General features: G+C 48.1%; 1 non-coding gene across 1 annotated transcript; it reads right to left on the bottom strand.

Annotated features, from left to right (window-relative positions):
- Window positions 1-4,248: 4,248 nt before the first annotated feature.
- On the bottom strand, window positions 4,249-4,322 carry Trnat-ugu (transfer RNA threonine (anticodon UGU)). Its single transcript has one exon. It is a non-coding gene; the product is annotated as a tRNA-Thr (tRNA).
- Window positions 4,323-23,376: the final 19,054 nt, after the last annotated feature.

Raw genomic sequence — 23,376 nt, forward strand, 5'->3', positions numbered from 1 at the left:
ACAAAAATGGGCCTAAAATGTAATAAATTTGTATCAGGAGTACATCCTGCTCCACTGGTTTTATTTAGAAGCCACTCATAGCAACAGTAGTACAAACTCACATTTAGGTTACAGTAGCTTTAGATACGCTTCATTTCACTGTCGATGATTTCCTCTATATGATCACTATAAAAAACACATGTCACAATCTCCTACAATCACGTAAAATTATCTCCGCGCCGACTATTGGTACATTGAAAGCTGTACGTGACTGCTGCAACGCACTACATACGTGGAAATATCTCAGTGTACCACAGACTGGCTTTGTCTTGCAATAGCATCGGTGGGTTAATGCGAAAGGCACTAGTACTTAAAAAAAAAATTAATAAATCGATGGTTTCAAACAGAAACCACTTTTACTCAGAGGGTTAAGGAGCCTATGTCAACTTCTTACGGGGCCATCCTGATTTATGCTTTATTTGGTTTTGCTAACACACTCTAGGGCAGGCTGTTCCAACCGAGCTCCAGGGAGCCGGAGCACTCCGGAGCGCTCACGGCGGCAGCTCGGAGCCCGCGTGGAGGGGGAAAGCGAACTCACTGCCCCCTGGCCGCATGCAGCCGCAACTGACGCAATAATCCGTGTTCAATGACAGCTATGATTAGCCGCGGGAGCCCTGTACCTCTATTGGAGGATACTTTCTATTCATTGAGAGGGATGGTCGTCCGCAGTGTCTTGTATGTCATAAAGTAATTAATTCTGCGAAGAGGTACAATATACAACGACATTATACACGTCTTCACGCAGCGCACTACGATCAGGTAGAAGGCGTTGCACGCAGAGAACTGGTGGCCAGGCTTAAGAACGACATACCAGGAGACGTTAAGTTTAAAAACGGTTTCGTAATACGGAGGGTATCAAAACATGCAACATAGTTCGTGATCTGTAATGCGTTTATAATTTTCAGGTGAATGAGAGCGGAGAAAACACTACTGAGTCTGCAATTCGAGCAAGCTGCAGGGTGACTCACATCACTGCGACGAGTGGCAAGCCGTTTTCGGTGGGACCACTCGTAAAATCGTGCATGGTAGCCGTTGCAGAATGTTTGTTTCCAAGGGAGGTGCAGGCAATTGAAGGGGTTTGCCTGTCGAAGCAAACAATGTCTCGTCGAATCCTAGACATGGCAGCGGATTTAGAGACACAGCTCAGGAAAAAGGCGGAGAGCTTTGTTGCATTTTCGCTAGTGCTTGACGAAAGCACCGACATATCGGACTGTGCTCAGCTTGCAGTTTTTGTGCGTGGAGCTGCAAGTAACTGAAGAACTCTTGGATGTGGTACCACTCGATTACACCGCAACAGGACGTGACATTTTTGAAGCTGTTTGTGAATCAGTGGACAATATGAATTTGCCGTGGGATAAGCTCCATTCTGTAGCGACAGACGGTGCACCACAAACGATCGGGTGTCACCAAGGTTATGCTTCTCGTTTGAAAAATAAACTCAGGGACGAATTCGGGAAAGACATTTTGACTCTTCATTGTTTTATTCACCAAGAGGCACTGTGCGCTGAAACAGTAGAGCTAGGTGGCGTAATGAAAGATGTCGTGAAGTGTGTGAATTTTGTGCGGCGTCACGGTATGAATCATCGCCAATTCAAAGGATTCCTGAAAGATATGGAAGCGGAGTATGGGGATATACCTTACCACAGTACAGTTCGTTGGCTGAGTCGGGGAAAATTTCTTGATGTTTTCTTTGCCATTCGTGAGGAAATAACCCTTTTTCTCGAAATGAAAGGGGAAGAAATGCGTTTTCTGAAAGATATAAAATGGATATCAGAGCTGGCGTTCCTAGCTGACATAACTATGCATCTAAATAATGTAAATCTGTCATTGCAGGGCAAAGGGCAGCTAATAGTTGACATGCACGACCAGATAAAAGCGTTCATGCAAAAGTTACGTTTATTTGAGAGGCATATGAATAATGGACATTTAACGTTCTTCAATCGTCTTGCTTCTTTAAAACTACCTGAAGGTACTACTTCCGGCGATTACCAAGCAAAGTTAAAGCAGCTCATCACGTCGTTTGAAACACGATTCCGAGACCTCACTAGTTTTGAAATGGAACTTAAGGTGTTCAGCATTCCTTTTTCAGTTTCCCCCGATGACTTGTCATCATCCTTCATTTGGAGATTATTGATTAGCAAAATTCAACTTTGTTGAAAGACAGGTGCTACAACACGTTGGATTTGTCATGATGGTATCGTTCATTACAGCAAAAAACATTTCCCAAGCTTCAAAACAATGCTGCTCAGATCATGGGCATGTTTGGATCTATGTATTGTTGTGAGCAGCTTTTCTCAGCAATGAAAAGAGTAAAAAGTAAGGCACGATCGTTTCTTCAGGATGCAACAATGGAGGCCATCCTCTGCATTACCGCTGTGAACACTTTGACGCCTGATATTTTCGATCTTGTAATGAAAAGAAAAGTCAGGCTACAGAGGCCCAATAAATTTAATATGCAATTTCTTATAAAACAGTTGTTTCTTATTTATTTCCTGAACATCGTATTTCCTGGTGTAGCATGTCACCACGTCTTAGGAGCTAAAAGTATGAGGTTGTCGATCTTGTAAGACGCAACTGGCACATCAAAACGCTTGCCTTGCCGCCTGCCTCAGCCTGCCGTGCCACCTGCCGTGCCACTATCGCGGCGCGAGGGCGCTGCAACGAACTATCATGCCGCTTCCAGTGAGACGCAAGCATCCCCTGTCCGGAGCTCCAACGGCGGGTGTACTTAAGATCGAATATTCATGCACTGAGCCTATTTTGTGTGTCTGCCAGTTGAATAGCATTTACCGACTTTCATAGTGGCTAGGACTCGACATCTTCCGAATAGACAGTGTATTGAAGAGCATCTGTATTTATTTCTAAATTCAAATCTACTGTTAGCGGCTGACGATAGAATACAGCAACAAAATTATGTATCACTTTTACTATTTGAGATTAAATGTAGATTAAATTATCTGATTTCTGTCTTCATGAACGGCATCTCTTCCTCGCACATGTGTTCACTAAAGAACCACACAGCATCCAAAGGTAGACAGAACAGTTTCTTTGTCTGCTGACCTCCCTCGTCGACGGGACATTCAAACATGATCATCGTTCCTTCCTTAAAAAAAATAATTCAAATATGTGTAAATTCCTAAGGGACCAAACTGCTGAGGTCATCGGTCCCTAGATTTACACACTATTTAAAGTAACTTATGCTAAGAACGACACACACACACACACACACGCGCACACACACACACACACACACACACACACACACACACACACACACATGCCCGAGGGAGGACTCGAACCTCTGGCGGGAGGGGCCGCGCAATCAGTGACATGGTACCTCAAACCACGCGACCACTCCGCGCGGCGTTCCTTCTTTCTTACCATCTGAAAAGCAACCATCAAGACATTTGCCTTAAGTGATTCGTACAGACCACAAGAAACCGAAATCTGGAAGTGGACAGAGAATTTGAGTCTGTATACCACTTCTCCAACGCGCTCATTACGTTGGTCTTGGATGCTCGTTTACGCGGATCACTCGCCCATGATAGGGCCTATCATAACTACATGAATTACGATCGCCATCTCCAACTGTACTGAAAATAACAAGCAGAGATGATAAATTAGCCCCGCTGTATAGAAATCTACCTATTTAGACTCAGCAACCTAATTTTCTTGGATGTAAGACTACATTAATTACGAAAGTTTGAGTAGAAGAGATCCGCTTCAGTGAAGATACTCATTAATCAAAGTGAGCATGTTTCGGATTACTTACCAACAAGATGACAATCAAAGCACAGCCACAATTAGCTATTCTCATCTATTTCCGCCTACCATAATTTCACCATTGTTCTGTATGAACTGGTGTCGTTATTTCAGGTCTCAAATTTTTCCTTTTCCTGGTGGATCAGTCCTCTCACATTTCTGCTTCTTGTTTTTCCGCATGTAGATCTCATTTCATTATTCAGCACTTGTCGCAATGTTTCAAAACTTCTCATTTAACGTTTCCTGTTACTCGCCTCTCGTGTGTTGTACTTCATGTACGGCGCATTTCAATGTGCTTGTCGATTTACTCGAGGGGAATGTACCCTCTCACCAACGCCACTGCTTTGCATAAGAACTCCCGTTTTGCGGGATATACCTCTTAATGAAATCCAGACCATTAGCTGCTTACAGGCGTTGATAAATATCAACGGGGCAGTTGAAAATTTGTGCCCCGACCGGGACTCGAACCCGGGATCTCCTGCTTACATGGCAAACGCTCTATCCGACTGAGCCATCGAGGACACAGCTGACATCGCCACTGTAGGGACTTATCTCTGGCACGCTCCCCGTGAGACCCACATCTCCAACTTACTGTCCACACATTGCATTTGTAGTGACCCTGCCCACTATACTCATTACTCGCGGCAGTCATTCTACTGATTCCCGTAAGCGTTTGAGCAATGTGAGTGCATCCGCACGGAATAAGATCATTGGCCCGCAAGCCTTAACTATATGAAGATAGTATCTGTTCTTCCGGACATGTACGAAAGAACAGATTCCATCTTCATATAAACTTCTTAATGTTCTGTGGGAACGTTTTAAGAATCTCCTCTGTTTCTTTTATGACTCATTGCCAACTTGTCTATTTTTCATGACAAATAGGCATTAGGGCTCTTTATCCTGTTAATATTTCACAAATGCCTCCCTTTACTATGTAGAACGAAACTGTTTTCCCTATCATTGCTTCTTGTTCTCATTTTCTCAATTTTTACTCACACACTCAGCCCTGTTGGCCGGTAGTATAGTGTAGCAAAGTGACTGGTCACATCGTATCAAAATTTCTTTACTACAGATGTCATAGTTGCCCCCATAGAGCTCTTCGTAATCAGTGTAGCTTCACTATACTCGACAGACTGTCCACTATAACTAAAATCTAAGTCGTTCCTCACCATCCCATGGGAGAAAACGTTCTCGGTCCACATAAATAAATGCCGGCCGGAGTGGCCGAGCGGTTCTAGGAAGTCGGCTCGCAGCCGTGCTAGCGTGCGGAGCTGCTCCGCGCGCCGTGTGACGCTCCGCTCTCGGCGGTGTTTACTTCCGCGTCGCGGTGTTTGTGTCTATCGAGTCCAGTACTAACGTACACCATGGCGCACTCGTACCGCCGTGCAACGATCAAAGTAACGTTTCAGGCCGAACATCCACGACCCAGAGCTTTCGAAGTCGAACAGTTCATACGTGAGGATCTACGTTTGAACCCCCAGGACGTAATCGGCATACATTTTTCCATCACTGGAAGTGTTGTCTACATCAAGATGTCGACGGAGGAAATTTGCAATGACATAATTCACCGTCATGCCACCGGACTGAAATTTAAACACTCTGATGGACATATGGGTGCTGTGACAGTCGCCCATGCTGGTTTCGGTCTCCGGACATTGCGGGTGTTTGAACTCCCGTTCGAGGTGCCTCAGGATGTGGTCATAGCCGCTTTCCAACCATATGGAACCGTCTTGGGTCACGTCGCGGAGAAGTGGCAAACATTTACGACCTACCCCGTATTAAATGGCGTCAGGCAAATAAAAATTGAGCTGACGAAACATGTCCCATCGTACCTGCTGATTGGCGGTGTGAGGGCCATCGTCATGTACGATGGACAGCCACGAACGTGCGCAGGATGTGGCCAGGAGGGACATGTACGTTCCGAATGCTTACACCGCCGTTTAATACAGACGCCGTTACGTGAAGAGACCCAGGCTTCGACGGTCACGTCCTTACCCATCACCTACGCCAAGGTTGCACAGGACCCCGTCGTACCAATCTCGATTGCGCCAGCAGCATCGTCAACGCCACCCGCCGCAGCACAACGCGCCGAGGACACAAGCACGGCGTCACCTCCAGTGCTCGCTTCAGGACCGTCCGGTTTGCAGACCGAAACCGATGTTCCTGTTGGAACCATGGACGTCGACCTCAGTGTCGTGCCGACGTCTGCCTTTGCCCAGACGGGTTCGGCGTCAGACGACGGGCGACCACATTCTGATTCAGAAGGCCACATCAGAAAACAGCGGTCGCCTCGCAAACACAGGAAACGACGACGAACGCCTTCCGATGACGCCCTTTCTCAGACGGCCCCACGAGATGTCGACCTGATATCTGACGGTGATCTCCCACATTGCGTCCAGTCACGCGATGTGGCAGCAACAGGAGCCCCTCCTGTGACGCCTACTCTCCCAGCCAGGGACGTGTCCTCGCCGTTGTCAACGAATGATGACGGCGGTCCCCCTGCCACTCATGTTGCGGAATCCACAACACCCGTTCCGGAAGTACGTGACCGTCACATGTCCACGTCGTCAGCTTCCTGGGCCGATGACGTTGAAGAAGAAGCGGAACAGACTGCCAGCGTGTCTGCACAGGAGTCCACCTCGGCGACACTGGGGCTGGCGCCCCGCCAGTAATTATCACCACTGCGGGACCACCGGCGGGTCTCCACCTGCCGGCTACTTCTACCGCACGTTCTGCAAATACTGAGGATGGCCGCACACAGCACTATCGTATCGCCACGATGAATCTTGCCACCATTCGTGCCCCCCATAAACTGGCCATGTTCAGAGACACTATTTACTCTGCGGATGTGGATATAGCACTCTTACAAGAGGTGTTTGTGGCTGACTTCCTAGTTCCCACCGGATACAACGCCCATGTTTCCCCCGCTTCCGATACCGGTAGCGGCGTCGCCATCCTGCTACGCGACGGACTCCCTGCAGAGGACGTCATCTACCTCCCCACTGCGCGAGGTATGGCCCTCACACTGTTCGGCGTGCGTATTATTAATATCTACGCTCCGTCCGGCACTGGCCGCCGTCATGACCGACAAACATTTTTTGCCGAAAGCGTCACACCCCTCTTCACCGGTCCGCAGGACGATTTGGTACTCGGTGGGGATTTTAACTCGACACAAGAGCCCGCGGACCAACTCCCGCGACATTCCCCTTGTGCATCTCTCTCAGTGGTCATCGACCGTCTCCGACTTGTTGACACATGGAAGAAGCTCCACGGAATTCAACCGGGCTATACATTCTACACCTCTCACTCGTCCAGCCGCATAGATCGCATCTACGTTACCCGCTCCCTTGCTGATGGCACACGTCATGCGGAAGTCTGGCCCTTGGCCTTTTCAGACCATGATGCATACCTCTGTGACGTAACTCTCGCCCGACAGCAAGTGTGGCATAGTCGTGGTCTGTGGAAACTCAATGTCGCTCACCTGACCTCCTCAAACTGTCGCCGTATGGTCGAAGAAGCGTGGGCACGCTGCCACCATCGTCGAGAAGCCTATGACTCCACCTTATCATGGTGGCTCTCCTGTGCAAAGCCGACCCTCAGGAAGACTCTGATGAGTTTTGGGAAGGAATTAAAGGCGTGGCAAACTAATACCCTGCACTTCTACTACACCATTCTACGTGACTGTGCGACGATGCCTTTCTCGCCAGCCCGGCAGTCGATGGTCCATCGCACGAAGGCGCAGATCTCCTTGATCATGCGGCGTAACTTGGAAGGCACTGTAGTCCGTTCTCGAGCTTCTAATCGAATCCCTCAAGAACGTCCGTCGATGTACCACCTCCTTCAGGAAAGACAACGACGACGACGAGCTCTGATCCAAGTCCTCACTGATGTGGAAGGGCGCCGGCACGACACCCAACAAAGCATCGGTCGTGCTCTCCATGCTCATTTTGCCGGGCTATACGCAGCCGTACCGCATTCTGCAGCACTGATCACAGAAGTCGCTCAGCTCACTACGAACACTCTTCCGGAGGATGCAGTGCATGACCTCCAAGACGACGTAACCACAGATGAAGTGGTAGATGCTATCAAGGCGGGTTCCGATAACAGGTCTCCTGGACCTGACGGTATACCCATCGAATTTTATAAAAGTTTTCAGTATTTGTTGGCTTCCACATGGACGGCAATCGCACAAGAGCTGATGTCACCGAGGACAGTGGTCCCGAGCGCCTTTCTAGAAGGAATTATTATCCCCGTACATAAACCGCGCGGGTTATCGAGGGTCCAGGACTATCGACCAATTACTTTGCTCAACAGCGACATGATAATATTCACACGGCTACTGGCATCGCGACTCAAGAAGGTCGCACGTTACGTCACATCCTGCGACCAGACTTCCCTAGGAGGCGACAACAACATCCGTACGGCCCTTTGCCGTTACAGAGACATGATAGCATTAGCGCATCATCTGCGTCTCCCTGGCGCCTTGGCTTCACTGGACTTTAGCCAGGCTTTCGACCGTGTTGACCACTTCTATTTACGGACAGTTCTTCAGCATATGGGTTTTCCTGGCGGTTTTGTAACAGTGGTTATGCGCCTGTTGAGTAGTGCAACCTCTAAAATCATGTACAATGGTCGTCTTACACCGTCCCTGGTCATCGCACGATCTGTACGGCAAGGATGCCCTCTTTCCACGATTTTGTATGCTTTCGCCTTGGAACCCCTGCTCCAGGGCATGCGCCAACGTTTGGAAGGCATGGCTGTGCAAGGCCACCGTTTTTGTTGTACAGCCTACGCAGACGACATAGTACTATATCTGCGCAGTGAAGATGAAGTACGAGCAGCACTGACATGGGTGGCGACTTACGGCGAAGCGTCGGGGAGCTGCCTCAACGTGTCAAAATCCAAGGTCCTGCTCATTGGTGAGGGCTTCCCGGAGAGATGCGCTGCCCCCCTTAGTGTCGCCGCCACCATACGGTGTCTTGGACTTGATTTCACAGCAGACCTGCGCCGCTCAGCGGCTATCAATGGTAGACGCTTGCTACAGACAATCAGGGAAAATCTCGCCGATCACCGGCTACGAGCTCTCGACGTTATCCAATGCGCGCAATACGTGAACATGTATCATGCTTCCCGTATACCACACGTGGCTCAAGTACTACCAGTACCAAATCTCCTGGCGCGACGACTGTTGATGGCTTTCGGCTCCTTCGTCAGCTCGGGGATGTTATTCAAGGTGCAGTATGAATCCCTTGCACTGCCACGAGATCGTGGCGGGGTGGGACTCATCCACGTGCCGACTCGTGTCAAGGCACTATACGTCAGCTCCCAACTCAAACTTTGGCATCGTTGCCCGCAGAGCCTTACGAGCCTCCTGCTTCACAACTTTGCACCGGCCTCCTTGTCCGCCCCAGTACTGATATCGACCATTCCAACCCCCTTTTATTACATCCAACGATTTTTCCTGGAGTTCAGTTATATCTACCGGTCCTTACCACTTACACGTTTGTACCTCACGAAAACAGTCTCCGAATTGTTACAACAGTGCCGCCCGTCCAACCCCATCGAACGTAAGTATCCACAGTACGTGTGGCGACACATATGGAAGGCGATCCATGCGCGTTTTCTCGAATCAGACGTTCAATCAGCGTGGTACATCACCGTGAATGGCAAACAAGTTAACCGAGATCGTCTGCACCGCATCCATCTCGCCGATTCATCCCTCTGCACCCACTGTGGCGTGGATGACACGGATGTCCACCGGTTCCACTGTGGCACAGCGCTAGACGTCTGGACACTTGCGCGGCGAATTTTGGCGTTTCTTACTCGCCAGACACCGGCTCAGATCGACGTCCACGTGCTTTTGTACCCCGATAAGACTTTCTACCCCTCCGCCAAAACTAACTCTGTGAATTGGATCTGTGGCCACACGATCCGCTATCTTTTTACTTCAGGCGACAAGTCTACGCTAGGATATTGGACTTATCTCAACGAACGACACTGCGTCCTGATACGCAACCCACGCTATAAACAATATTTTTCTAATTTCTTACGGAGCACTTTCGATGACCCACCTAGTAGCTGGAACGTCCAAGCCCTGAGAAGCTGAAAACTGTATAAAACGAACCGAACTGAATAGATCTGCCACCCAGAACTCACACCTACGCCATGAGAAGACACGTTTGGACGAGCTGGCATGCTGTAGGCGGACACTTCAGGAGCTTAAAAAGCTTTTCCTTATTTCTTCCTCATAGTTTGTTCTTAAAGGAAAAAGAACTTTGATTTTGACTTTGAGAAACTTTTTTTTTGTTCCAAAGGATTGCTTCTTCGCCAACAAGACGAAGGAGACTCATTTATGTTTACTGGAAGGAGAAACCAGTATAATCGGAGTCTTTGTTTTCTTTCGAAAAAAAAAAACTTTTCCTTATTTATTCCTCACAATTTGTTCTTAAAGGAAAAAGAAATATTGAGTTTGGCTTAAAGATGGATAGAGCGTCTGCCACGTAAGCAGGAGATACCGGGTTCGAGTCCCGGTCGGGGCACAATTATAAAAAAAAAAAAAAGCGGTTCTAGGCGCTACAGTCTGGAACCGCGCGACCGCTACGGTCGCAGGTTCGAATCCTGCCTCGGGCATGGATGTATGTGATGTCCTTAGGTTAGTTAGGTTTAAGTAGTTCTAAGTTCTAGGGGACTGATGACCTCAGATGTTAAGTCCCATAGTGCTCAGAGCCGTTTGAGCCATTTTGTTCGAAGTTTTCTGTAATTACTATATGATTGGAGTCTAGTTCTTGTTTCACAGCTAGTTCTCACTTTCAATTATTTATCATTATTTTCCGCCTTGTCCTTCGTCTTCTATTATCTCGGTGATCTCAGTCGGACATCTTTTAGGATGTTTTCTTTCTTTCGTACTGCTACCACTATCGAGTCAAATAGTAGTTTATATCGTGAGAATGGAAGGGCAAGAGGTTAGTTACATATCTTGGTTAACGCTTCTACCAGCCAGTTTCAAAACCGTTTGCGAATGCTATATCTTCACGTTAAGCCCTGGCATTGTTTATGTTTCCCTCTTCCGATATGCATATGTCAGATATTTGTGGCTTGGTAGAATCCTAGGTTAGAGTGTGTACTGCTGCCCTTTACGTCAGTGCTGGTTTCATTTTCTCCACGAATTATTGATATTCCTCATTCAGTTGCCATATCTAGTGCTTTTTTGATAGCACTGGGGTTAGTAAACTTCTGTATGAACTTCCTCACAGAAATTTGTGGATTCTTGAGCAACTCTGTTTGTCTTAGTCCACGAGGTGCTAAATACTTATCTTCTGAAAGATTTTCTATATTGAGTGTTTATTACATGTACTAAGTATTTCATTTCTTCTCTTGAGAATCCATACTTCTGTAGGAGTTAACTTATCAGCTGGCAGTTCAGTTAGAATGTGTGTATTTCCGCCACAACATCTTCTACTTAGTACCAAAGTGACCCCCATAATTAGAAAGGTGGTGTGTGATCTGAGGCTCGAATAAAACAATTAACTATGGAGTTCAAACTAAAGTGGAACTCTTCCATCGGCATAAAGGCTGCTAGTTGTTTGGAATCCCTTCTCACATCCATTTATAAAGAAAATGATAGAGGACAAACCTATACATTATAATATGTCAGATCTGACCAAGAGGTACGTTCGTCAGCTCGTGGAGCGGACAGTGGTAGGGTCGAGCGAAATGTCGCGGTAATTAAGATTATGGACTCATTATTGGGTGCACGGCGGTCATCCAGATTTTGATTTTCCGTGATTTTACGAAATAGTTTAAGGTGAATTTCGTGACAGCGTCTTCGAAAGGGCGCGGATGATTTTCTTCCCCAGTCCGATCTTGTGCTTCGTCCCTAATTACCTCATCGTTGATGGAACATTAAACGCTAATCTTCCTTCCTTTCTTCCATGTGATAGGCTGCTCATCAGACAACTAGGCCGCGTCGTGAAACACGTGGTCCATTCACTGCGGAAAAGCCCAAAACCTTTTTACAAGAAGTAAAAGTGGCATCTAGCATTTTGTGGCTCAGCATCTTACGGAAGCTGAAATTGGGGTGGTGGTGTTTGCGATTCGGGTGAAAACACCCTAGAAATGAAAAGAGAGGCATAGTGGCCATTGAGCGATGACGTATGAGGAGTTGACTCAGCTTTCGTGGTTCCAGACACCTACACTCCTGGAAATGGAAAAAAGAACACATTGACACCGGTGTGTCAGACCCACCATACTTGCTCCGGACACTGCGAGAGGGCTGTACAAGCAATGATCACACGCACGGCACAGCGGACACACCAGGAACCACGGTGTTGGCCGTCGAATGGCGCTAGCTGCGCAGCATTTGTGCACCGCCGCCGTCAGTGTCAGCCAGTTTGCCGTGGCATACGGAGCTCCATCGCAGTCTTTAACACTGGTAGCATGCCGCGACAGCGTGGACGTGAACCGTATGTGCAGTTGACGGACTTTGAGCGAGGGCGTATAGTGGGCATGCGGGAGGCCGGGTGGACGTACCGCCGAATTGCTCAACACGTGGGGCGTGAGGTCTCCACAGTACATCGATGTTGTCGCCAGTGGTCGGCGGAAGGTGCACGTGCCCGTCGACCTGGGACCGGACCGCAGCGACGCACGGATGCACGCCAAGACCGTAGGATCCTACGCAGTGCCGTAGGGGACCGCACCGCCACTTCCCAGCAAATTAGGGACACTGTTGCTCCTGGGGTATCGGCGAGGACCATTCGCAACCGTCTCCATGAAGCTGGGCTACGGTCCCGCACACCGTTAGGCCGTCTTCCGCTCACGCCCCAACATCGTGCAGCCCGCCTCCAGTGGTGTCGCGACAGGCGTGAATGGAGGGACGAATGGAGACGTGTCGTCTTCAGCGATGAGAGTCGCTTCTGCCCTGGTGCCAATGATGGTCGTATGCGTGTTTGGCGCCGTGCAGGTGAGCGCCACAATCAGGACTGCATACGACCGAGGCACACAGGGCCAACACCCGGCATCATGGTGTGGGGAGCGATCTCCTACACTGGCCGTACACCACTGGTGATCGTCGAGGGGACACTGAATAGTGCACGGTACATCCAAACCGTCATCGAACCCATCGTTCTACCACTCCTAGACCGGCAAGGGAACTTGCTGTTCCAACAGGACAATGCACGTCCGCATGTATCCCGTGCCACCCAACGTGCTCTAGAAGGTGTAAGTCAACTACCCTGGCCAGCAAGATCTCCGGATCTGTCCCCCATTGAGCATGTTTGGGACTGGATGAAGCGTCGTCTCACGCGGTCTGCACGTCCAGCACGAACGCTGGTCCAACTGAGGCGCCAGGTGGAAATGGCATGGCAAGCCGTTCCACAGGACTACATCCAGCATCTCTACGATCGTCTCCATGGGAGAATAGCAGCCTGCATTGCTGCGAAAGGTGGATATACACTGTACTAGTGCCGACATTGTGCATGCTCTGTTGCCTGTGTCTATGTGCCTGTGGTTCTGTCAGTGTGATCATGTGATGTATCTGACCCCAGGAATGTGTCAATAAAGTTTCCCCTTCCTGGGACAATGAATTCACGGTGTTCTTATTTCAATTTCCAGGAGTGTATTTCCTTGATTACACCAACACAACACCATGCAACTTTCGAGACAAAAGACGTCAAGAGCAGTATGGTGTGGAAAATGAAATTAAGTAGCACTCTGTTTAGGTTACATCAGATACTATATCCTTTAAATGCAGTTCGGTATAATTTATCTAAACACTTCTACTCCGCTAGAGGAAGGTATATTAATATCATGAAATTAATGCGGTAATGGAGTCGCCTACCCATTGAAGAATTTCCCAAAGTGTACGGAAATGCTGCTGCCTACATGCATACTTTTGTTCAAATTGTTGTTAGAAAATCAATTTTTTCCAGATAGGTCCCATCTCTATTGTCGGACATGGGAAAACATTTACGTCTTGTGCCAGCTCGGACAGATTTTTGTCACTCGTGAGTAAAATGAAATGCCACCTCTCAGAAATTAAGTAACTTTTCTGTACTTATCCTCTGTTTGAATTTTTATTGATTAGCACGGCCTGCTATGATCACGTTTCTGTAGTAAAAGTGTCTTAACTAGCCGCTATTGCTGCTTGCATAAAGCTGACGGTCCGCCCTAGAGCTCTGTCTGCTCACAGCCGCTAGCGAGCACACTACGTGAAAAAGCTTGCGATAGAGGTTAGCGATTTTGTATTTTTAAATTTCTCTACTTTTTGGTTACGTTCGATGGATGATCGCGTTGAGCATCATAATTCTGTCTCGCCTAGCAGCCATCTAACTTCTCCTTTGCCTTTGTCCATCGCTATGTGGGAATTTTCATATAGCCTTGTACTCAGCCCGATCACTCTCCACGTTTCCATTTACCGAATTATCGTTACACAGGAATCTCACATTTTTAGAGGCGATTTAATGTTTCCTTTCCCTTTATTAGTGTGCCATCTGTTTTAGTCTGCTTGATAAGTCTCAAAATATATCTTCATGTTCCAGTAGCACACCGAGAAATTCTTCCTTCTGATTTTCTGCGCTTTTGCCGCCTATATTGTTTACCTAACGTAAGTTATCCTCACTTCCCAGTCCCCACTCCTCAGGCATATTTTCTTCCCTGTGTTTCTCTTCTGCTCTTCTGTTGCAAGTTTAGGGCGCAATGGGACCCCATCCTTATGGATCTTTGGCAAACTGTATAATCTAGGTGGAAAGGCCGCACCAGGACGTAGCTCTTCAGTAGTGTCCTCAGGTAAGGAACTCTTCTTAAGAAGTGAAATCTAATCCCTTTTATGCAATCCGTGGGATCCTTCTGTACTATACGCTACGACGGATCCTTAAGTAAATCATACATGTTATTACGCCCTATTGTTTCTAATTTGGGTGCACCTACTTAACGACTTGGCAAAATATTTAGCATCGGCTCTCAGCCCTCATATGGGTAAATGTGAACACCATATTTCCAATTCCATGGATTTTATTCAGCGTTTAAAGTTGCTTCGTCTTTGTCCCTCTGATTTACTTGTTAGTTTTGATGTGGTGTCACTTTTTACTCGGATCCCTCGTGAAGAGTCATTGATTTTAATTAATGAAAAACTTGATATGGAAATGACGTAGCTCTGCCGTCATGTTTTGACGCCTACCTATTTTTTTTATTTGATGACAAATGTTTTCAACAAACCGACGGTGTGGCTATGGGAAGTTCTTTATCCCCCACGGTCTCTAATCTTTTATGGAGGACTTTGAGGATATGGCCCTGATAACATCTGTTTTGAAGCCTTCGTGTTTTCTGAGATACGTTGACGATATGTTTCTTGTTTGGCCACATGGAATAGAATCTTTGCACCGGTTGTTGGACCATTTCAATTGTCTTCATCCGAACATCAAATTCACGATGGATAATGAAAAGGAGGTAACGTTACCTTTTTTGGATATGCTAGTTTATAGAAAAGAAGACGGAACTCTTGGATACAGTGTTTACAGGAAGCCGACTCATACCGGCAGGTATTTACATGCTACCAGCTGCCATCCACCTATTAAACGTACAGGAGTTCTTGAGACCTTGGTTAAACGAGCATATGCTGTCTCGGATGCTGAGAATTTACCATAGGAGCTGCAACATCTTAAGGACGTGTTCAATAATAACGGCTATATGGACCGACAAATTCGACGTGCTTTTGAGTTTGGACCTCTACCTGAACCTTCTGAAGACACCTTTAGGTCTGTGGCTTTTCTTCCGTATGCTGGGAATGTGTCCGCCAAGATAGGTAGACTTTTGAATAAATGTGAGAGCAGACATGTTTTTCGTCCGCCAGCTGAGATTCGAGCACTTTTTGGCTCTGTTAAAGATGATTTAGGTTTTTGGAGTCTGGCGTTTACAAAATACCGTGTGAGTGCGGGAAAATTTACATTGGCCAAACTATTCATACCGTCAAAGACAGGTGTATTGAACATCATCGCCATACACGATTATTACAACCAGATAAATCTGCGGTGGCTGAGAATTGCCTTACAGAGGGACGCAGGATGCTATATAATGAGACGCAAGTAGTTGCAAATGCTTCACGGTAATGGGATTGTGTTTTAAAAGAATCTGTTGAAATCAGACTAGCAGATAATATCATTAATCGTGATAATGGATACCCGCTAAGTAAAACGTGTAATCCTGTTTTATCAGATATATAGAAACAATGGCATCTGAATCGGCCGACTGAATAATCATTTGTAACGATGTATCGTTTTCAACAGTATTCACCACCGGAGGCGCTGTAACTCTTTTTGCCCCAGGGGGCAGCAGGAATGACGAGCGCGTGCGCACTGTATTTGATGCATGCGCTGTTGTACTTCCGATGCATATAAAGGTGCAATCATTTGCGAGTGGAAACCATTGACCCACCCATCCACCCTACCAATTCCCTCCGCCCTCCCCCTACAGCAGAAGACATCATCCGGTTCCTCACCGTCGTCCTGCAGAACATCCACCCCTTCCAGCGCCACCACACACTCCAGCAGATTTCCCTTACCGCCCGCTCAGTTTTCCACTTAAACACCTACGCCACATACTCGCACAACCAGGCCCACTTTACCTTCACCCGCCTAGACACCCGCGTTTAAGCCCCTCTCTCCCCTTCCCGCACCCTTCCCACCCCCAACCTCATGGCGCGTCAACAGTATCGTCTCCTCTACCTCAAAATTCGCTCCCTCCCTGCAAACAAATACCTCTTCATGCATACCCTCTCCCAGCACCAGGTTGACTCCTTCATCCTTAATGAAACCTTCCTCCAGCCCCACCATGTTGTCCGCATCTCCCCTTATCTCCTTCACCACACTGACAATCCCCTTCCCCTAGCCCGAGACGGGGTCGCTATAGGCCACGTCAGGCATCTCCCTGTCCGGCCACAACCCCTCCTCAATGACCCGACCGAACACCTTCTCCTCAGCCTATTTTTTCCCTCCCTCACCGTCACCTGTGCCACTATCTATATCCGCCCCACAGCTCCTCTCCCCTTTGACTTCATTTCCCATGTTGACCATATCTTCTCCACCTATGTGATCGCCGCTGACCTCAACATCCACAGCCGTGACCCTGCCACCCTTCGGCGGTGGCATCAGTTCCTTGCCACCCTCCATGGTGACCTTGTTCCTCTCCCACAGCACACCCGTCCTGAAAGTAACTCCACCCCCAATGTTATCCTCGCTTCCCCCATCTCCTTGGTCGCATTGCCGTTGATGTCCTCGATCCCGTCGTTAGTGACCATCTCCCTGTCCTTCTCACCATCTCCTCTACCTGTCCCGCTGCTGCAGCCACACGCCCAGCTGCCCCTCCAAAGTCTGTCCATGACTACCACCGTGCCAATTGGGATGCCTACCGGAAATCCATTGCCTTACAGGTCGAAAGCCACCCCCTCACCTTTCACCACCCTGAAGACATCACCCATGCCTCTTCCTTCCTTCAGAAGACCATCACTGGCGCTGTGGAGGCTCATGTCCCTACCAAACTCATCCACCCTCACCGCCCTACGCTTCCTCCACAGGCCGTCCTTCTTCTGCGTGAATCCCGCAGGCTCTACTGTTCCTTCCTCCGCACTCGTGACCGGGATACTCTCACCCGCCACCGGCAATTACAGCAACATATCCGGAACCTCCTTACAGCAAAGAAACGCTGGGACTGGCGCCAGACATGCACACACCTCAACTCCACACTCCCTGTCAACTCCTCCAAGTACTGGTCAGCCTTCCACCGCCTTACTGGTAGCCATCCCACCCCACATTACCCCATCCTCCATGACGATTGACCCTTTCCTGACAACCTCAGTAAGGCTAACCATTTTGCTTCCCACCTATCCGAGGTCTTCTCCATTCCTGACGATCCCCATTTTGATTACTCCCTCTTCCCCACCGTCCTTGACCGCACTGACACCTCTGTCCCCCCCGCTCGTCCCTAGCTTCCAGTACTTGGATCGGTTACCCCCCTCAGACATCAACACTCCCATCACCATGTAAGACATCACACTCGTCCTCTGTTCCAAGCGCAACACCGCCCCTGGTCATGATGGCGTCACCTACCGTCACCTCAAGGAATCCCCTCCATCCTTCCTGTCTGTCCTTGCTACCCTGTACAATGTCCTCCTCTCCACTGGATTTTACCCTGACCTGTGGAAGACTTCCCATGTCCTGCTGTTCTCTAAACCTAACAAACCCTCCTCTGCTACCTCTTCCTATTGTCCAATCTGCCTCAACTCCATTTCAGTAAGGTCTCTGAGGCCATCATCTCTCGCCGTATTCAGCGCCACCTTAACCAGCACCACCTCCTTCCTCTTACCCCATGTGGCTTCCAGCCTTCCTTCTCTGCCGACGACCAGCTCCTTAACCTTACCAATCTTCTTTCCCTCCAACTTAACTACCGTCGCTCCGCTATCTTTGTTTCCCTTGATCTCCAGAACGCCTATGACCGTGTCTGGCATCCCGGGCTCCTCTTCAAACTCCAGACCTATGCTCTCCCCATCAACTTCGTCCATCTCGTTGCTTCCTTCCTCTCCCATCGTCCCTCCTATGTGACTATCCACAATTGCAACTCCCATACTTTCTACCCCTCTGCTGGCGTGCTCCAAGGTTCTGTCCTTTCCCCTCTCCTCTATCTCCTGTACACTGCTGATATGCCCAAACCTCCCCCTCTTCTTCATCTTCTCCAGTTCGCTGATGACACCGCCTTCCTAGCCCTTTATCCTACCCTTCAACGGTCCCAACGTACCCTCCAAACCCACCTTGACCAATTCACCGCTTGGTGCAACCAGTGGTTCCTCCATGTTAATCCCTCCAAGACCCAGGCGATCATCATAGGCCGCACCACCCGCTCCTTCCGCCTCCATGATTTCTACCTCACCATTTATGGCCGTCCTACCCTCAAATACCTTGGCCTCACACTCGACCACCACCTCACTTGGACACCCCATCTCCTTACCATCCAAAACAAAGCTCACAACCGCCTCCGCCTCCTGAAATTCCTGTCTGGCCAGACGTGGGGTCTGCATCCTTCCACCATCCTTCACACCTACAAATCCATGATCTGTTCCATCCTTTGTTATACCAGCGTCGCTTGGATTTCTGCCCCTCCCCGGTTCTATAAAGCCCTCCACATCTTCGAACGCCATGCCCTCCACCTCGCCCTCCGCATTCGCCTTCCGTCCCCCACGCACATCCTCTATGACCTCATCCCCTTCCCCCACCTTTTCCTTTTCCTTGAACACATCTGCACACTACATATTGTCTGCCGCCTTGATCCCCCTCACCCCCTGGTGTCTCCCTTCCTCTCCACCCCGAACCAGTTGCCACGCCTTTACCGTTGTGTCCCTCCCTCTCTCCATCTCCACACTCTCCATCTCCTTTCCCAACACAACTTCCACCATCTACCCCTCCCAGATGATGAGCTTCGCCTTGACATCTACCCTTCCTACCAACTCTAACCCCCTCTTCCTGCCTCCTCCTCAGGGCACCCTCTCCTCCCCCTCCCTCCTTCTGAGTGGCTTTCCCCTCCTACTCCCCCTCCATCTCTTGTGCCTCCTTTTTTGTCTCTGTGCTCCCTCCTGCCTTGTCTTCCCTTTTCCTCTCCCGCCCCACGTGTCTCCTGCCTCTTTGTGAACCCACGGATGCCCCTCCTCTCTTCATCCCGCCGCTTCCCCAGCTGCCCCATGCTCTTCCCTCCTTTTCCATCCTCTCTGACCTTTCCCTCGGCAGGTCCCACCTGGTAGTTTTATTCTTCATCGTGTGTGCTCCAAGTGGGTTTTAAGTGTGTTGTTTCGGAGTGTTTTTAATACTGTGGCCAACTTTTAACCTGTCCATGCGCATTCAGTGTCTTCTCTGTGTTTTAAGAATCGCCAACTGTGTTTTTTAACTTTCCCCCCATGAACGTCTACATGTCAGTGTATTTTTACCTCCATTTTCTCCCGTTACTCTGTTTTATGTTCCCCTTTTTTATCTCCTTATGTATGTATCATTTTATTCTTGTTTTAGTTGTTGTGTCACTTGGCTGAAGAGTGGCGGATTGTGCCGCTGACAGCCCTCCCCTGCCCATATGGGGCAGGGGAATGAAATCACAATAAAGAAAAAAAAAGAGTGGAATCAGTTACCGGCAAGAGCAGTGTAGCTTTTGTCACCTGATGATGGCGGCCAGGTGGTCCGCCGAAATATTGTGTTTTGATGTGTGGTGTGCGTACTGTAAGACCTTCGGTACACACACCATCAGATTATTTGACTTGTCGCTCTAGCAAAGTAGGCGAGTGTCAGCAATATGTCTGGTGGTCTTATTGTGGCATGTTTATCTTCTGCCATTAGGTCAGACGATAGAAATGCCACTTGCATGCTTAGCGTAGCAGATTGACGGTGACCAACTTTAAACAGAACTTGATTAATTTTCACACACATTTATTAAAATAATAACAATCATAAACCTTACTTAACTTGATTCTGGATGCTAGTTACAATTGACAATCTGAAGTTCCTTTGGTCTTGGTACGTTAATCTTATTCTCACATATCTCTGATACTTGACATAGTGTCTACACATTTCTCTTCATGGCTATGTACAGGAATATGATAATCTTATTAGGTGCAGACTGAAACTTGACTATAGACTGGTACAGACTAATGTAGACTAATGCAGATTGACTAATCGGAGGTCTGTATCCTCGTTATAATTCCTTGCGCGTTCAGGTATCACTGCGCGAGTGTGATCTGCAAGGAGAAAAGGTTCTACATTAGCAGCAATCTCATTGGCTGCGTTACATATTAATACGTGGATCGGTGGAAGCAGAATTTGGTCCGTCTCTAAGACTGCGCCATCTCGTAGTGCGGAGACGGACGAGCGCTGCGCCTGCGTTGTTGTGCTTAGCAGGTCGCGCTCCGGTGGGAAAGTTGTGTACGTGCTGACTACACAGAACTATGTACACAACAAGATGACAGTTTGATCCGGCTGGAAACCCAACAAGAATTTGATATAATACCATTTCGTTCAGTTTCTATGTTGTTCACCTCTTCCTTCGGTTTATAACCTCTGAATTCTGTTATTCATCTTTTTGATCATTAAACTTTATATCCTTTCTTTAGAAGAACAGTCTACGTTATTTCAATGCAGGTAACACTTTCTATTCTACTATTTTATCTGGACTTTGCAAACACATTTGCCAGAACCACCCATGTGACAAGCAGAAAAGGTCTCATTTTTGCTCTGCTGTTTGACTGGCGTCTCTCGTACCTCTATCAGACTCCTCAAAGATGCTGCCGGCGAATAGGGCTTTTCTCCAGCTCACTCCAAGGTAGCAGCTCAGTGTTCATTTGCGCCGATCACTTAATGACTCAATAGTTGTGTAGACTAGTAGCCAACAATTTCCCTCGTTTTGATGGCACAACTGGACATAACAGTATAAATTAGATTATTCGCAAGATCGGCCTAACATAGTATTAATTAGAAATAAGCAGTTGGTCCTAAGGGGTAATACTACAAAGAAAAAATTTGGACCTTGCATTGAAGGACAGAAAACATAGACGCCAAGATGCAGGCCAGAAACGAGCTCCAGTCTCTGATACCTTAATGTACTTTTCAGTCGCTTCAAGCCTATATCTAAGGTTCCGGGACAGAGCAAAATGCTCGCTAAAACACTGGACTCGCATTCGGGAGGACTACTGTTCAAACACGCGTCCGGCCATCCGGAATAAGGTATTCCGTGATTTCCCTAAATCGCTCCAGGTAAATGCCGGGAAGGTTCCTCTGAAAGGGCACGGCCGATTTCCTTCCCCATCCTTCCCTTAATCTGAGCTTGTGCTCCGACTCTAATTACGTCATTGTTGACAGCCCGTTAAACACTAACCTCCTCCTCCTCCTCCTCCTCCTCCTCCTCCAGAGAAAATGCTCGACACAGAAAAATACACGGCTAATCAAGAGTAATCCTGTCATAACAGGACCGATACCAGGCTGCATGACTAAATCCACGGTATCTAGTCAGTTGTCTTAATTTTACAGCTCCTAAGAACTTACAGTTTCTCAAAAAACTATGTGTCGGAGGTTCAGAGGTATTTGACTGTATGCAGTGCCAGACTCCAAGCAGACATTTCAGACACGTTCGTTCTGAGATTGGCCTTGTTTCAGAGTGCGAATGATTGTCGTCACACAATCTCCTGTAGGAAAAATAATGTGCTGTAGAATCACAGAAACGACATAGAAAAAGACTTGTAGTGGTGATACCTGATGTGGAAAGGTATAACTACAGATGGGTCGCACTTAGTTTAATACGTTCGTTGATAGAGGGCTATTGTTAACGCCCAGTAATGTAAAGGTCAGGTACTGCAACTACATGTGTTGGTTTACAAAGACGGTGTTCATTCGATCTCCCTTGCGATATGCCCATCCACGTAGAACTGCTCCGGCGAATCAGTTCTTCGAAGGCGAAGACATCGATCACACAGCCTCGGCAGCGAGATCTTGAGAAATGACATCCACGTAGCACGTCAAGAGGCATTATGGAAATTAACTGTATCCCATTCTCCTGGTCCAAGAACTCTTGCAGAACACATAAACAGTCGTAAAGGACAGTGTAACATTTACTAATGTACGGGCATTAACTTCAACCGATTATTTAGAGTGAGTGCGAGCCACTTGTGAGCATCCATTTAACTTCTCCACGTGCAACTTCTGAATTACCCTTGCACACACGACACTGCAAATGTGTGTAAAACCGGTGTTTAATTATAAACTTTCCCTATTTAAACGTTATAACACGGAATCACCGTACGAGTACCAAACTTGGTAGCATTAATGTCCAGAGTATGAGGGTGCATGACTTCCATGCGACACAGCGCAACCGTCCAGTTCCAACTATGGCCACCAGGTGCCGTGATCACTTATCGTGACTCATAGTCTCACACACCTAACCAGTCGCAGTGCACTTGTTGACATGTCAACATGAGCTTGGACAAAAGGAGCAGGCATTATTGGTGAAGCTCTATCATCAAAACAACAGTTATGCTGCAGCTGGACTTAGAAAATATCACCAGCTCAAAGGATTACGGAAGGGTCCTCTTTCTCCACCTGCTGTGTGGAGCACGATGAAGAAGTTCGAATGAACTGGAGAACAGGGCGTCGCTCCGGGAAGAGGCCGACGACCGGTTGCACCACAGGTGGTTTATGAAATCAGTGTTGCTATGGGAGACAACGCTGCACGCGATTCCCGATCGTCAGGCATTGCGCGTGCTGAGCCCCGGTAGTTGAACATCCCGTTGTCCACTGTACGGGAGGTGCTTCGAACCATTCTCAAATGGTATCCGTACAAGATCCATATTGTACAGCAGCTTGAGTCACTGGATGCACAACGACGTGTTGACTTCGGTCTCCACTTTCTCGCAAGGACTGAAGTTGAGAACGGCTGGCCCTGGACCATCCTATGGATAGACGAAGCTCATTTTTCTCTAACGGGTAAGGTGAGCACACAGAATTGCCGGGTGTGGGGATTTTCCCCTACAGTCACTGTACACGAAGTTGCTCTGTATGGTGAACG

This window comes from Schistocerca cancellata, chromosome 4 (genome assembly GCF_023864275.1).
Source record: "Schistocerca cancellata isolate TAMUIC-IGC-003103 chromosome 4, iqSchCanc2.1, whole genome shotgun sequence".
In the NCBI taxonomy this organism is placed as follows: Eukaryota; Metazoa; Arthropoda; class Insecta; order Orthoptera; family Acrididae; genus Schistocerca; species Schistocerca cancellata.